Genomic DNA, 12,497 nt, shown 5'->3' with positions numbered 1-12,497 from the left:
GGGTGGGGGTGTTGAAAAGTAGGTGTGAGTGGGCAGGTGTGTTCACTGTAATGCCATCTGTCGGTGCATACGTGTGTGAGTTTACTGCATTATTGTCTTCAGAGATGTATTTTTTTGGTAGTCGAGGGTGGGTGATTTTAAAAACATTGTAAATCCATGTTTCTGTTTATTTGTTTTATTTGAAGAAGAGCATTAATGTCTTTCTGTGGTAGCCACCATTTTTTTTTCTCTCCTCCCCATCCATCGTCTCATTTCTGTCTTCCACTAATCTCTGTGTGTGTGTGTGTGTGTGTGTGTGTGTGTGTGTGTGTGTGTGTGTGTGTGTGTGTGTAGCTGGGCAGTGTACTGTATGTGTCAGTGATCACATCGCACCCCTCTCACTTCCAGTACAAAGACCCTGGTGCTCTCAGCATCTGCCTTAAGAAGCAGGTGTGGAATCTCTCAAAGAACAAGACTACAGTCAGACCAGTTGTTTAAGCTACAGCTTTCCACATCAGGGGAAAACTCACGTTCATGTGTATATTTGGCTTTTCTTTTCTTTTTTTGCACACTTTTATCCCTGCATACAAAGCGGCTCAAAACGGACACACCTGTTACGGCCTAACAGACGCATACAGTGTGTTTACGACAACAGCGACGTGCATCACAAAGGTCATTCCCTTCTTTTCTTCTTCGTGACGGGTCTCAGGCGTGGTGCTCTCATCGCATTAGACACAAAACACACAAGACAACACCCCCTCGTCACGGCTCCATCGAACATCGTCGTCACCTCCTGCCTTTCTTCTCAGAAAGGTGAAATGTCTGTTTGCTGAATAATAACATTAAGGTTTGTGCACTTAACTTTTTAAGAAATTGGAGAATTTGGACACTGTCTTCTAAGGAAATCTCTTCAAATGTAAGAGAGGGGAGAAACAGCCCCCCTTTGATAATGAATCGTTGAGCAGCAATTTATATTTGCCAGTGATATTAAAATGAATTAAACATTTGAAACCCTTGTTTACCTACCTATCTCCTTGTCGTGGTCTTTGTTCATGGTTTGTGATTATTAAGCATACGGGAAGAGTTCAAATGGAGGCTGTCAGGGGAAATCCAGCCCACCGGTTTCTCATACAATGGGTAATTTTCACGTAGAGGTTGAGTAGACTGTAATGAGGAGCATTTTTTGTGTGTGTGTGTGAAGATAATATAAAAAGAAAGCCTTAGCAGGGGCTTGATCCTCGCCAGCCATCCATTGTGTTCCAGAGTAATCTGTTGGCCAAATCCCATGTTTGTGTGATCACCGCCATCTGACTGCTGCTCTACAGGCAACACGCACGAAGCTAGAATGGGAAAAGAAAGAGGGGGATGGGTTTCCTGAAAAGGCTGCATCCCTTCATGCTGCATCTAATGCAAGTCCTCTCCACCCTTTGCATCCACAAACAATCACAGTTCATGTTGTAACTGACCAACAGGTACCTTGGCCTACCATGGGAGGAAAAGCATGGTAAATGTCGAATTGTTCAACAGTAACTCAACCTCTTTGAACACACAACATGTCGACTCTTAAGCCAGCCTGAAGACCACATCAGGGGCCACTCCTGTCAACTAAGAACACAAAACACTGGCTACAGTTCACACGGGCTTACCGAAGTTGGATACTTCTCTGTGCACCAACTGAACATCATACCTTTCGCATACATTTGTAATCTGTCCTTTCAAACTGGTGTGTTTCCCTCACAAATGAAAATAGCAAAAGTTATTCCAATCCATAAAAACGGAGAGAGATGTCAGTTTACCAATTATAGGCCAATATCACTACTCCCACAGTTCTCAAAAATTTTAGAAAAGTTATTTGTTAATAGACTTGATAAATATATTGAGAAGCATAATCTCCTAAGTGATAACCAATATGGCTTTAGAGTGAAAAGGTCCACTTCAATGGCAGTGATGGAACTTGTTGAAGGGATATCTAATGCAATAGATAATAAGGAATATACTGTTGGTGTTTTTATAGACTTAAAAAAGGCGTTTGATACAATTGATCATTCTATATTAATAAATAAACTAGAGAGATATGGCATAAGAGGGATAGCATACAAGTGGATGAAAAGTTACCTGGATGAAAGATATCAATATGTCGAATTCAATAATGTAAAATCTAAGCAGTTGAAGGTAACTTGTGGTGTTCCTCAGGGCTCTGTGCTGGGCTCTAAATTATTTATATTATATATAAATGATATATGTAATGTTTCCAAACTGTTAAAATGTGTATTGTTTGCTGATGATACCACTCTGTACTGCTCAGGTAAAAACTTAGAACAGCTTCTGACTACAGCGGAAAAGGAGTTAAATATATTAAAAAACTGGTTTGATGTAAATAAGTTATCATTAAATATAAAGAAAACAAAATTGATTATTTTTGGCACTAGACCAATGAAAAATGTTTCTAAAATAAGGGTTAATGGAATTGAAATTGAAAGAGTGTACGAAAATAAATTTCTTGGAGTGATAATTGATGATAAGCTGAGCTGGAGGTCTCATATAAACCATGTGAAAACAAAAATGTCAAAAACCATTGCTATTCTCTATAAAACAAAGCATGTCCTGAACAAAAAAACATTATACACACTTTATTGTACTCTGTTGCTTCCATATATGACTTACTATCTGGAGATATGGGGTAATGCATATAAAACGAACACTCTTCATATTTTCAAGTTACAAAAAAAAGCTATAAGAATTATAAACCAATCAAACTATATAGAACCAACTAACATTTTGTTTATTAATCTGAATACCCTGAAATTTTATGATTTAGTTGAATATAAAATGGCACAGATAATGTATAAAGCACAAAATAACTTGCTTTGCCACAGTACTCAGAAGCTGTTCAAAGTCAGAGAGAGTCAATATGACTTAAGGGGAACAGATTTCTTTAAAAAAAAACAAGATAAGGACAAATATAAAGCAGAGATGTGTTTCTGTTAGAGGAGTTAACCTGTGGAATAGTTATGACAGTGATTTAATAATTTTATTATTAAGTATCCTAGTCCAACAATGTAAGACCAACTTCAAAGAAAGTTTAATTAACACTGGCTCACAGCAGCTAACAGAGCCTAACAGCAGCTATCGGAGGTTAACAGGAGCTAACAGCAGCAAAAACAGCTGCACTTGTCAAAAGAAAAGTTCAGGGTTTCCCCCTAAGTGTTTATATTAAAAGAATATGTTAAAATACAGTGCATACAAAATGGTTTTCTATACTAACTGATAGAAAAAAGTCATGTTTTTCATCTCTCTTAAACATGTTAGTCTTACAGTGGCCGCCACAGCTAGGACTATGCACTGCAATTGGGAGAGGCAAGAAAACAGAATTTAGCTGAAATAACCTGGAGTCAGTGAGAATGTACACACTATAACTATAAGGATGTGACATTATATGGCAAAAGCAGTACATCCCTCTTTACAAGATGAGCTCATATAGTAATAAGTAAAAGTTATTCCAAGAAATCATTTGTATTGATAACAGCTTCAGCTTCAGCTTACCAACACTGATATCAAGTAACATTAAGCTTTATTGTATGTTAGTCAAGGATTCACTAGCGGCAGACAGAGGTAGGACCCAAATGAAAAGGTCAACTTAAAGAGGCCGCTTTACTGCCTGTGCAAAAAAACCAATCGCTAAATACATGAACACAAAAATCAAATATGGAAACTGGAAACAGGGAACTAATTAGGAATAACAAGGGAATAGCAGACGACAGAGGATAAAGAGCGGATGGGAAACAGCAGGAAACACAGCTGGAAGTAATCAGACACAATAAGACAGGGAGGAAGCTAAACTAATCACACTGAACAAAGGACAGGAAACTGTCAAAATAAACCTTAGACGCAGATTAAGACTTGACACTGGAACTGTGGAAGAAACAGACTTGGGAACAAGACAGACTGAGGAGACAGAGAGGGCGAGACAGTGGGGGACACAGAAAGGGAGAGAGACATGATGGGCTTGGGAGAACACACCAAGACTACCAGAGCATGACAGGGAACAGACTAAATGAGCAAGAATCAAAGGCCTAGAAATACAAATGACTAAACTAAGAAGAACAAGGAAACGAAACAATACCAAGAGGGAACAAAGAAACGCTGGATCATAGATCGAGAACCATGACAATTCTGGCTGCCAGGCTGTGAGGTATGCAAGGCATTTTAAGGAAGCCAGTGCTTTTCAGGCTGATGAAAGAGCTGTTTAAACACCACAGTGACTTCTTAATTAGAAAATGAAAAAACTTAATTTTGCTAGCTCTAATGAAACACCATCAGGCAGCACACCAACACACCTGCTCTTAAGGGTTTTCATGTTTTACTAAATCACTGAGATATCTGCAAGACCATTAGACCGCTGTGTTTGACATGTCTAACCTTTGTATTGGATGAGATCAAAGCAGCACTTACAGAAAACAGTTAGCATATGTCACGTAACCAACAAACACAACCAAGCTACTTTAGTAAACACAAATAACTTTGCACTTATTCAAACATCACACTTTATGAAATTCAAATCAAATTCAAATTCAAATTCAAATTTTATTTGTCACACACACACAACCATACACAGTATGACATGGGGGTGAAATGCTTGTAGCTGTACAATGCCCGACCATTAAATGACAGAAGAAAAGTTCTACAATATTTACAATTTACTACAAAAATTTACAAATTAACTTAGGAATTATATGAAGACATTATATCCAATTGATGGAGAACAGTATGAGGTTGAAAGCAGGTTAAGAGGCGAATCGTAGTCCTGTACACTTCATTCTTATAGAGGGTGTGTCTGTGCAGCAGATAGTGAGCATGAAGATATGATCGAGGACGGTGGAACGATGGTGAAGAGAGCATGATGAGAGGATATAAGTGAACCATTACGCTGAATCAGGACAGCAGTGTCATTTTCCATTTTTTTTACAAATAAAAAACACTTCTAGGGTATCGGCATTAAATTAGCATTTTACTGTTTTGTTTTTTTTATACCATAAAGAAAACAGAAGGAAAGTGATTTTTCCACAAAGTAACTGTGGACTACAGTATGTTGTGAAATGTGTGGAAACTGTGCAGACTTATGGACATATCACAGATTTTTAAAAATCTAACTGGTATAGGAACGGTCATAACTGGCTATCCTCATCACCACTGTGGTTTACTGTACTGTTGTCAGTGCAATTATTTGTTGAAAAAATTTGTGAGAGGTATGGATCATGAAAGCAAGAGGGCCCACAGAGACTGCTTATTTAAATGGCCACAGTCTGGTGCTCCAGCCCTGCTTGTTGATAACTGAGCTGTGTGTCCTAGCTGTCAAAGGCTTGACACAGGCTCAGCACAGTTGAATGATCAGGACAGTCCACATCTGCCTGACGGAAACAGTGTGCACACTCTGAAATGGGTTTCTATCTAGCTAGCTAGCTAGCTAGCTATTGCTAGTTCAAGACCTGGCTGAGCCAAGTACACTCTCCAGCTAAGTGTACTGACATAACTCAGTTGCTGGTGTGTTTGTAGCAATGGTATTGACTTGTGTGTAAATGTTTGTTTGTGGGTGTGTATCAGGGTCAGAGGTTTACTGGCTAACCTGTCCACGTCCTAATTTGCCAAATAAGTCAAATCCAGCATCTTATCCAGGACCTGGATAAGATGGACCTGAACTTAAGTGGACCAATCATACGCAACCTCACACAGACCTGGATGGAGACATCTGAGACAGGCACACACCTACATGACACACACACACACCCAAGGATCACAATCAAACAACAAATGACGTGCGCCATGGAAACATAACAACAAAAACCTCACAAACAAAGAGAGAGGCAACTTCAGGGATTTGATCATTTGTGGGCGACAAGTCACTAATGGAGTGTACATAATGAGTCGCTCCACCCCACTCACTCTGCCCACAGACGTGGTGGCTGTCTGATGGTGATCATTAAGCACTTACGTATGATCTGTATGTTTACTGTTATCGGCAATGTCTGACGTTTCCCATTGCCAACATGAAGCTATAAGACACAAATGGCACACGGCTCACACAGGCTATACTGCAAACAAACACACTTCTTTACAATTTTTACTCAACTGATGTCTTTGAATCTAGTTTTTCTGCAGCTGCTTTGCCATGTTTCACTTAACAGCTTTCACACAGCATACAAACATATAGTTAACCTTCAGGAGACTGAAGTCAAGTCGCAGGAGACAAGACCTTTGAATTTTGTGTCGAAATCAAGTTTTTGTATCAATGAACAAGTCACTGTCGCCGACACTGTGCAAGCCAGGACGGTTAAATTGCTTAGATACTTTGTCAAAATGAGTGCGCGTTGGAAGTGTGCTCCTCTGATTTCCTGACAGGCTTGTCATACTTGTTTCTCTCCCACTGAATACCTACTGCACCAGTCAATTATTCTTCCACGGATGACTGACTGCTATTGTCTGTCACAGTGAATCCTCATTGGATACTCACTTCATGGGCTCAAGGTTTTACGTTCCACTTGGTAATGAAAAAGTGTAAATGTGCGCTAAAAACAGCACTTTTTCTGCAATGTTCGCACAATTCGGTACGATACGTACTCAAACATGTTCTATAATAGTATTAAAACAGAAAAGTATGGGCAGTGGAAAAAAGTCATCCTCTGTGCAGCGGTAACAAATTACTGCTGGGTATCACCGGACATCCTGACACTGTCTGTTTTCCTGAAAGTCCCGTCATGCTCGTTTTTTGTGGTATGACTACTCACTGTAGCAGTCTATTAGTCGTCTAGTCATTTATGTCACACGTCTTATCTCCATTGTAATGTAACAATGCTCTTCCTATGTTCTGCTGTCCTTGCTTATCTTCCTCCTTCAGGAAAATGTTTATCTGTGTCGGTTTCCTACACATTTAACATTTTCTGCAGTTTGACGGAGCATTTCGCAACTTGTGACAACTCCAACCTTTTGGCAATAAGAACTATTACAGAGTGAGGAACCATAATCGACACTGTTCACAAAGTCACCAAAGGACCAGTACTGGTCTGAATCGCACTGGCTAACCTGCATTATTTGACAGATTCAAATTTATTTGAAGAATTCTTAGTTTTCACAAAGTACTATGCACAGTAAACACTGACCGTCAAGATTTACAGTATCTTTATGAAATGTAGCACGACTAATTGTAGAAAATATATATAAAGAAAAGAAAACTGAAGGAGAGGCATCAGCAGACTGTGGCTGGATTGCACCATTTAATCAGTCTGTCAGGTGGTGTTATCATGGTGCTAGCATTTTTGTTCTTGTGGGGTTTTGAATTCTTCCATCCATCCATTCGCTTCCACTTATCCTTTTCAGGGTCGCGGGGGGAGCTGGAGCCTATCCCAGCTGTCATAGGGCGAGAGGCGGGGTACACCCTGGACAGGTCGCCAGTCTGTCACTGTTTGCGCTCACATTCACACCTATGGGCAATTTGGATAAATCAATTAACCTGTCCCCACTAACTGCATGTCTTTGGACGGTGGGAGGAAGCCGGAGTACTCGGAGTGAACCCACGAAAACACGGGGAGAACATGCAAACTCCACACAGAAAGACCCCGGCCTGATGGTGGAATTGAGGACCTTTTTGCTGTGCGGCAACAGTGCTAACCACCGTGCCACCGTGCCGTTCTTTCAGAATATATTTCAATTGTTATTGTTTAAACTGTGGAAGTTTTATTGTTACTCTCAAGTTTTTGATGTGTTGGTTTCTGTAGTTCTTGGATTTCTGGGTCCCTCAAAAAATCCACGGACTCTTCCGAGGAATCTGCCCTCTTGCCGTTGTTTTTCTTTCTCCTTGTAACAATAAAATGATGTGAAAGGTGAAGAATAGGAAAAATGGGGTTGGCATTAGGGCTTTATTTTCTGTGATATCTTTGCGTTTTTGTTTCCTGTTTTACCTCATATTTTTTTTAATAATAAGTTTCACTTTTGTGTTCCGGGTTTTGGTTCATGAATTGGTTTCTATTAGTAGTTTCAATTATTTGGGTGTTTTGGTATCTGTTCCTCCTTCTGTTTCATTATTCTGTGTTCATGTCTTTGTCCTGTGTTGCTCTCTCCATGTTTAGTTTAGTGTTTTGGTTATTTTCACAATTTGTACCTGTTAAGTGCAAGTGGGGGAGTCAACACTCATGTCTTTATCAGTCTTCTTTTGTTAGTCCTTCTTTTATTTTGAAGGGTTGCTTCCCCTGTCATGTGTTAGCTTTGCTTCCTGGACTATCACAGTCTCTCCATAATTATATTCACCTGTGTGTGATTGCTTTGTCTGTGTACACATGTACACATCACATGTACATGTGTAAGTTCTCAGTCAGGTCATGGTAGGGTTAGGTTGGCGAAGACGTTTCACCTCACCAACTTCTTCACTCTTAAAAACAAATGGTGAAGAGTCCCAGGTATTTAACCCATAGTGGGTGTTGTTCCCTTAAGAGGTGGTCGTGAGGGTCGCTGACCCACTGTTGATCATGTGAGTCATCACATTGAACCAAGGTGTGAAAAAAGGCACAAGTCTTTACCGTCGCAGTGAGATCTTGTCGTAACCCATCATGTGACCTGTCAAGGTCATCCAAAGCAAGGAGTGAGTGGGGGTTGAAGCGTTTGTGACATTGCTGAAATGTCAACAATCGAACCACCTTTCTGAGCAAGCACTTGGTGACAGGAGAAGGAAAAACTCTTTTTTAATAGGAAAAAGCAGGCATAACCAGTCTCAGGGAGAGGCAGCTATCTGCGACTGGTTAGGGGTGAGAAGGGGAAGACAGGACAAAAGACACACTGTGGAAAAGAGGCAGAGTTTAGTTATAACTAATGATTAAATGGTGCATAAAGGCACAGAGAGTGAACGATGAGTGAACGAGAAAACACTCAAGGGAGGATTCAGAGACAGCTGATCCAGCTTATATGTAAGCTTTATCAAAAAGGAAAGTTTTAACCCTAATGTTAAAGAGCACATCAAGTCACATAGGCCCCTCTACAATCACTCGTAGGTAAGAACAATTCTGTGCAAACTGCACAAATGTACTGAAGCGTCAGAGTATTTCATGCCCTGAATAGAAATTCTGCAGCAGCCAGATACAGCATGGCTCTGTGGCGGAGTGACAAGAACTCTGCGTGATCATCTTCCATAATACCTGACAGCGTAGGTTGAGGTAAAGGGGTTTCAACGAGTGTATATGTGCGCTTTGTGTCCCTGTGTGTGTGTGTGTGTGTGTGTCTGCAAACAGATGGAGGAGATCGTCTGCATGCGGGAAACAGGGATCTCAGTGGACCAGAGCGAAGAGCGCACATCAGACAAGATCAGTGCATCCAAGATAGAACAAAGGCGAGGGAGCTGAGTGGCCTGTACGTGACATGTAGTGAAGCGCTTCACAGAGAGCCTTGCTCAGTGCTTCTGAGAAACACCTGGCATATCAAAGCGCCAAAGGGAAACGAGTTTCAAAGGAGCAGGGCTGCCAGAGACTGTTTTGTGCCCAGGTCTCCACGGAGATGTGTGTTTTCTGAGTTATTAGATGCCATTATATACACGCATGTGGAGAATAACACCACTGAATGAGTAAGTGTTGAAATAACCCGCAATGTAAATGGCAACTGTTTTGTTTCCTGTGTTCCAAAGCTGCAGCAAATCATAATGAAGGAGCTACATCTAATATTCAATTATATATGTGCCTAAGCCTTGTGTATAAGTGTTAACATTGTTCACACTTTTTATGAGTCAATTACGAGACCACAGCGAAGATGGAGGGACTTTGCTGGCAGCGACTGTAGCTGGACTGCAGAGAGAGGAAGACCGAGTAGCTGGCTGCTGAAAGGTAAGTCATAACGTTGGTGTCCTGCCAGGGTAGGAGTGGGCACTGGACAAAGAACGAATCTTTTCTTTTCTTCTCTAAAAATACAAATACATTTAAACACAGTTCACTTGTGTACATTTATAACCACCGTCACCAAGACTGGAATGGCTCTACCTCCATAACCCTCCAGTCTGCTTTTGGGCTGAAGCTTTTATCCATGATGGTGTCATGATTTATTTCAGATCATTTGAAAATCCTCCTCTTGCTAGATTCAGAAGCATCCACAGTCTTTTCATTTAGGCCTGAGGAAGCTACATTACATGTTATAACTGAGGTGTCAAACATGTACAGCCCACAGGCCAAAAGCAGCAAGCTCAAGACTCAAATCCAGCCCACTGAAGTGGAAGGTGTAAAAACTGAAGAGAAGGACTGGCAAGTGAATCGTGTCAAGAAACATGGTTTTCCCACATGCTAATTTAATCCTAGCCTGAGGTCTAAATCATTGTGATTTTTACATCGCTCTGGCAACTAACACATACTCTCTGTTTCTAAATTTAGAGATGTAAATCTGTGTGTGTACTTACATTTCCACTGTGACTTTTATGTTGCTTTTAATATATTTAAATTATGAAAAGAAATGTCATTTGTACTTGAAGTATGTTCTTTAAGTATGTCATATTAAAAACAGGTAGTACTTCAAAGAGAAGCAAATATTTTCTTCTTCTTCAAATAGGTGAAAATCACCATCTATTGCAGTTTACAAACAGTTTCTGAGTGACACTTATTTTTACTTGTCCTGTTAAAAGCAAATAGAAATAGTCAAAAAGTCACCATCCCAATATTGTCAAAGCTAGCAGAGCTACATTGGAAAAAGTTAATATTAGTTAAAGTTAATATTTGGATATTTATGTGGCACTTTGAAAGACATTTGTTGGATTCAGCTAGCTAGCCTTACACACTGACTTTCATTGATAAATAACAGCAGGTAGCTGCGATAATGCTAACCAGGTATCAAAGAAGAAGAAGAAAGAACTACAAAAGATTTACAGTACTGTGCAAAAGTCTTGAACCTGTATCAGGTCTTTGCTGGATTTTTTCCTGTTTCTTAAGGAAATGATTCAATTCAATTCATTTTTATTTATACAGCGCCAAATCACAACAACAGTCGCCTCAAGGCGCTTTATATTGCAAGGTAGACCCTACAATAATACATACAGAGGAAAACCCAACAATCATATGACTCCCTATGAGCAAGCACTTTGGTGACAGTGGGAAGGAAAAACTTTTGTCCTCCACACATGCAGTTTCTTCATTTGTTTTTTAAAGACACGCAGCACACCATACTAAGACATGCCAAGTTTTCAGCAAACAGATCTTCTGGAATCTCCTTGTTGGTGCAAAAATGCTGTTTTTATGCCTGTCGAACTGTGTGCACTTTCCATAGAGAAAACTAACAAAGGCGAACAAAGTGTGTGTTTTTGCATCAGACTGTGACAAAGTGCTTAAAAATAGAGTTTCAATTCTTTGCTACATTGTCTGTTACCATGTCTAGACACGACACTGGTTCCTCGAGTTGAGTTAAATGCCTTTTTATGCATAAAAGCTTCATAGGTTGAGTGGCTTAACAGACAAAAGTATTCCTTTAACCTTTATTTAACAGGGGGCCCTTGGGATTAACATCTCATTTTAAAAGGAGAGTTAGCCAAGAATGCACACCATTACCATGCTACGAGGTAAACATCACATGTAACATCAAAACACATAAAACAGAATAAAACAAGTCAGAATCAAAATAACACAAATACAAAGTCCAGCTCATGATTCGCAGTTATTCTCTTCAGTTACAGAAGTCTTTATGAGAGCACTGGTACAGGGATTGGCTCAAAACTTTTGCACAGTCCTGAGCCACCTCTCAAACTGTCACGTCACATGTGTTTTCATAGTGCAAAGCTGTATGTAATATTGTGTGGTCTATAGCCTACAGGTGAACTTCTAAGCCTGAACAACTGTTTCACTGTATGCTACTCTCTTGTACTTGAGCATTTGATAAGATTAGATATGTGTATTTTTTTACCAGCTATAAAAACACAGTAACAGTAGCTCTTCAATCTTAAATCAGACATTTATTCCTCACCAGCGTCTGCGCTAACCTATCCATCACATCATTAAAATGCTAATAGCTAGTAATCACTCTGGGCTGCGAGACATAAAGGTTTCCCAGTTGGCATGCAGAACATTTTCCCCACATTACAGCTGCCCAGATATTGCCTGTTTGTGATTTTTATAATAAGCTATTAGACACAGCGGCTTATTTTCAAACAGCCAACTGCAGTGTACCAGCAATGTTGCTAAGAAACCTAAGAGGGGGCCTTCATAATGGCAGATATTGTGACTGGTCAAAGCGTGGCCAGCACAAGTGTAACTAATAAAATGAATGATGGCTTGGTTCCATTAACTGCCCCAGTAAGCAATGCCAGTGAACCAGCATGCATAATAAACCAGGGTAAGTAAAATGGAACGCAGTCATTATTAACACGAGCTGTTTCCTCAAGTAACGTGTCGGAGAGATTTATTACCTGGCATCTCCTGCTTGTTTGCCTTTTCATACCTAACATGTTATTTTTTTTTATTATCCCTCCAACCTCTCACTTGTTCCACCATTTGCTACAAACCCTGGAAGCT

Source organism: Pundamilia nyererei, unplaced genomic scaffold (genome assembly GCF_000239375.1).
Source record: "Pundamilia nyererei isolate P.nyererei 1_Seehausen unplaced genomic scaffold, PunNye1.0 scaffold00172, whole genome shotgun sequence".
NCBI lineage: Eukaryota > Metazoa > Chordata > Actinopteri > Cichliformes > Cichlidae > Pundamilia > Pundamilia nyererei.
This window is presented reverse-complemented; position numbering follows the sequence as displayed.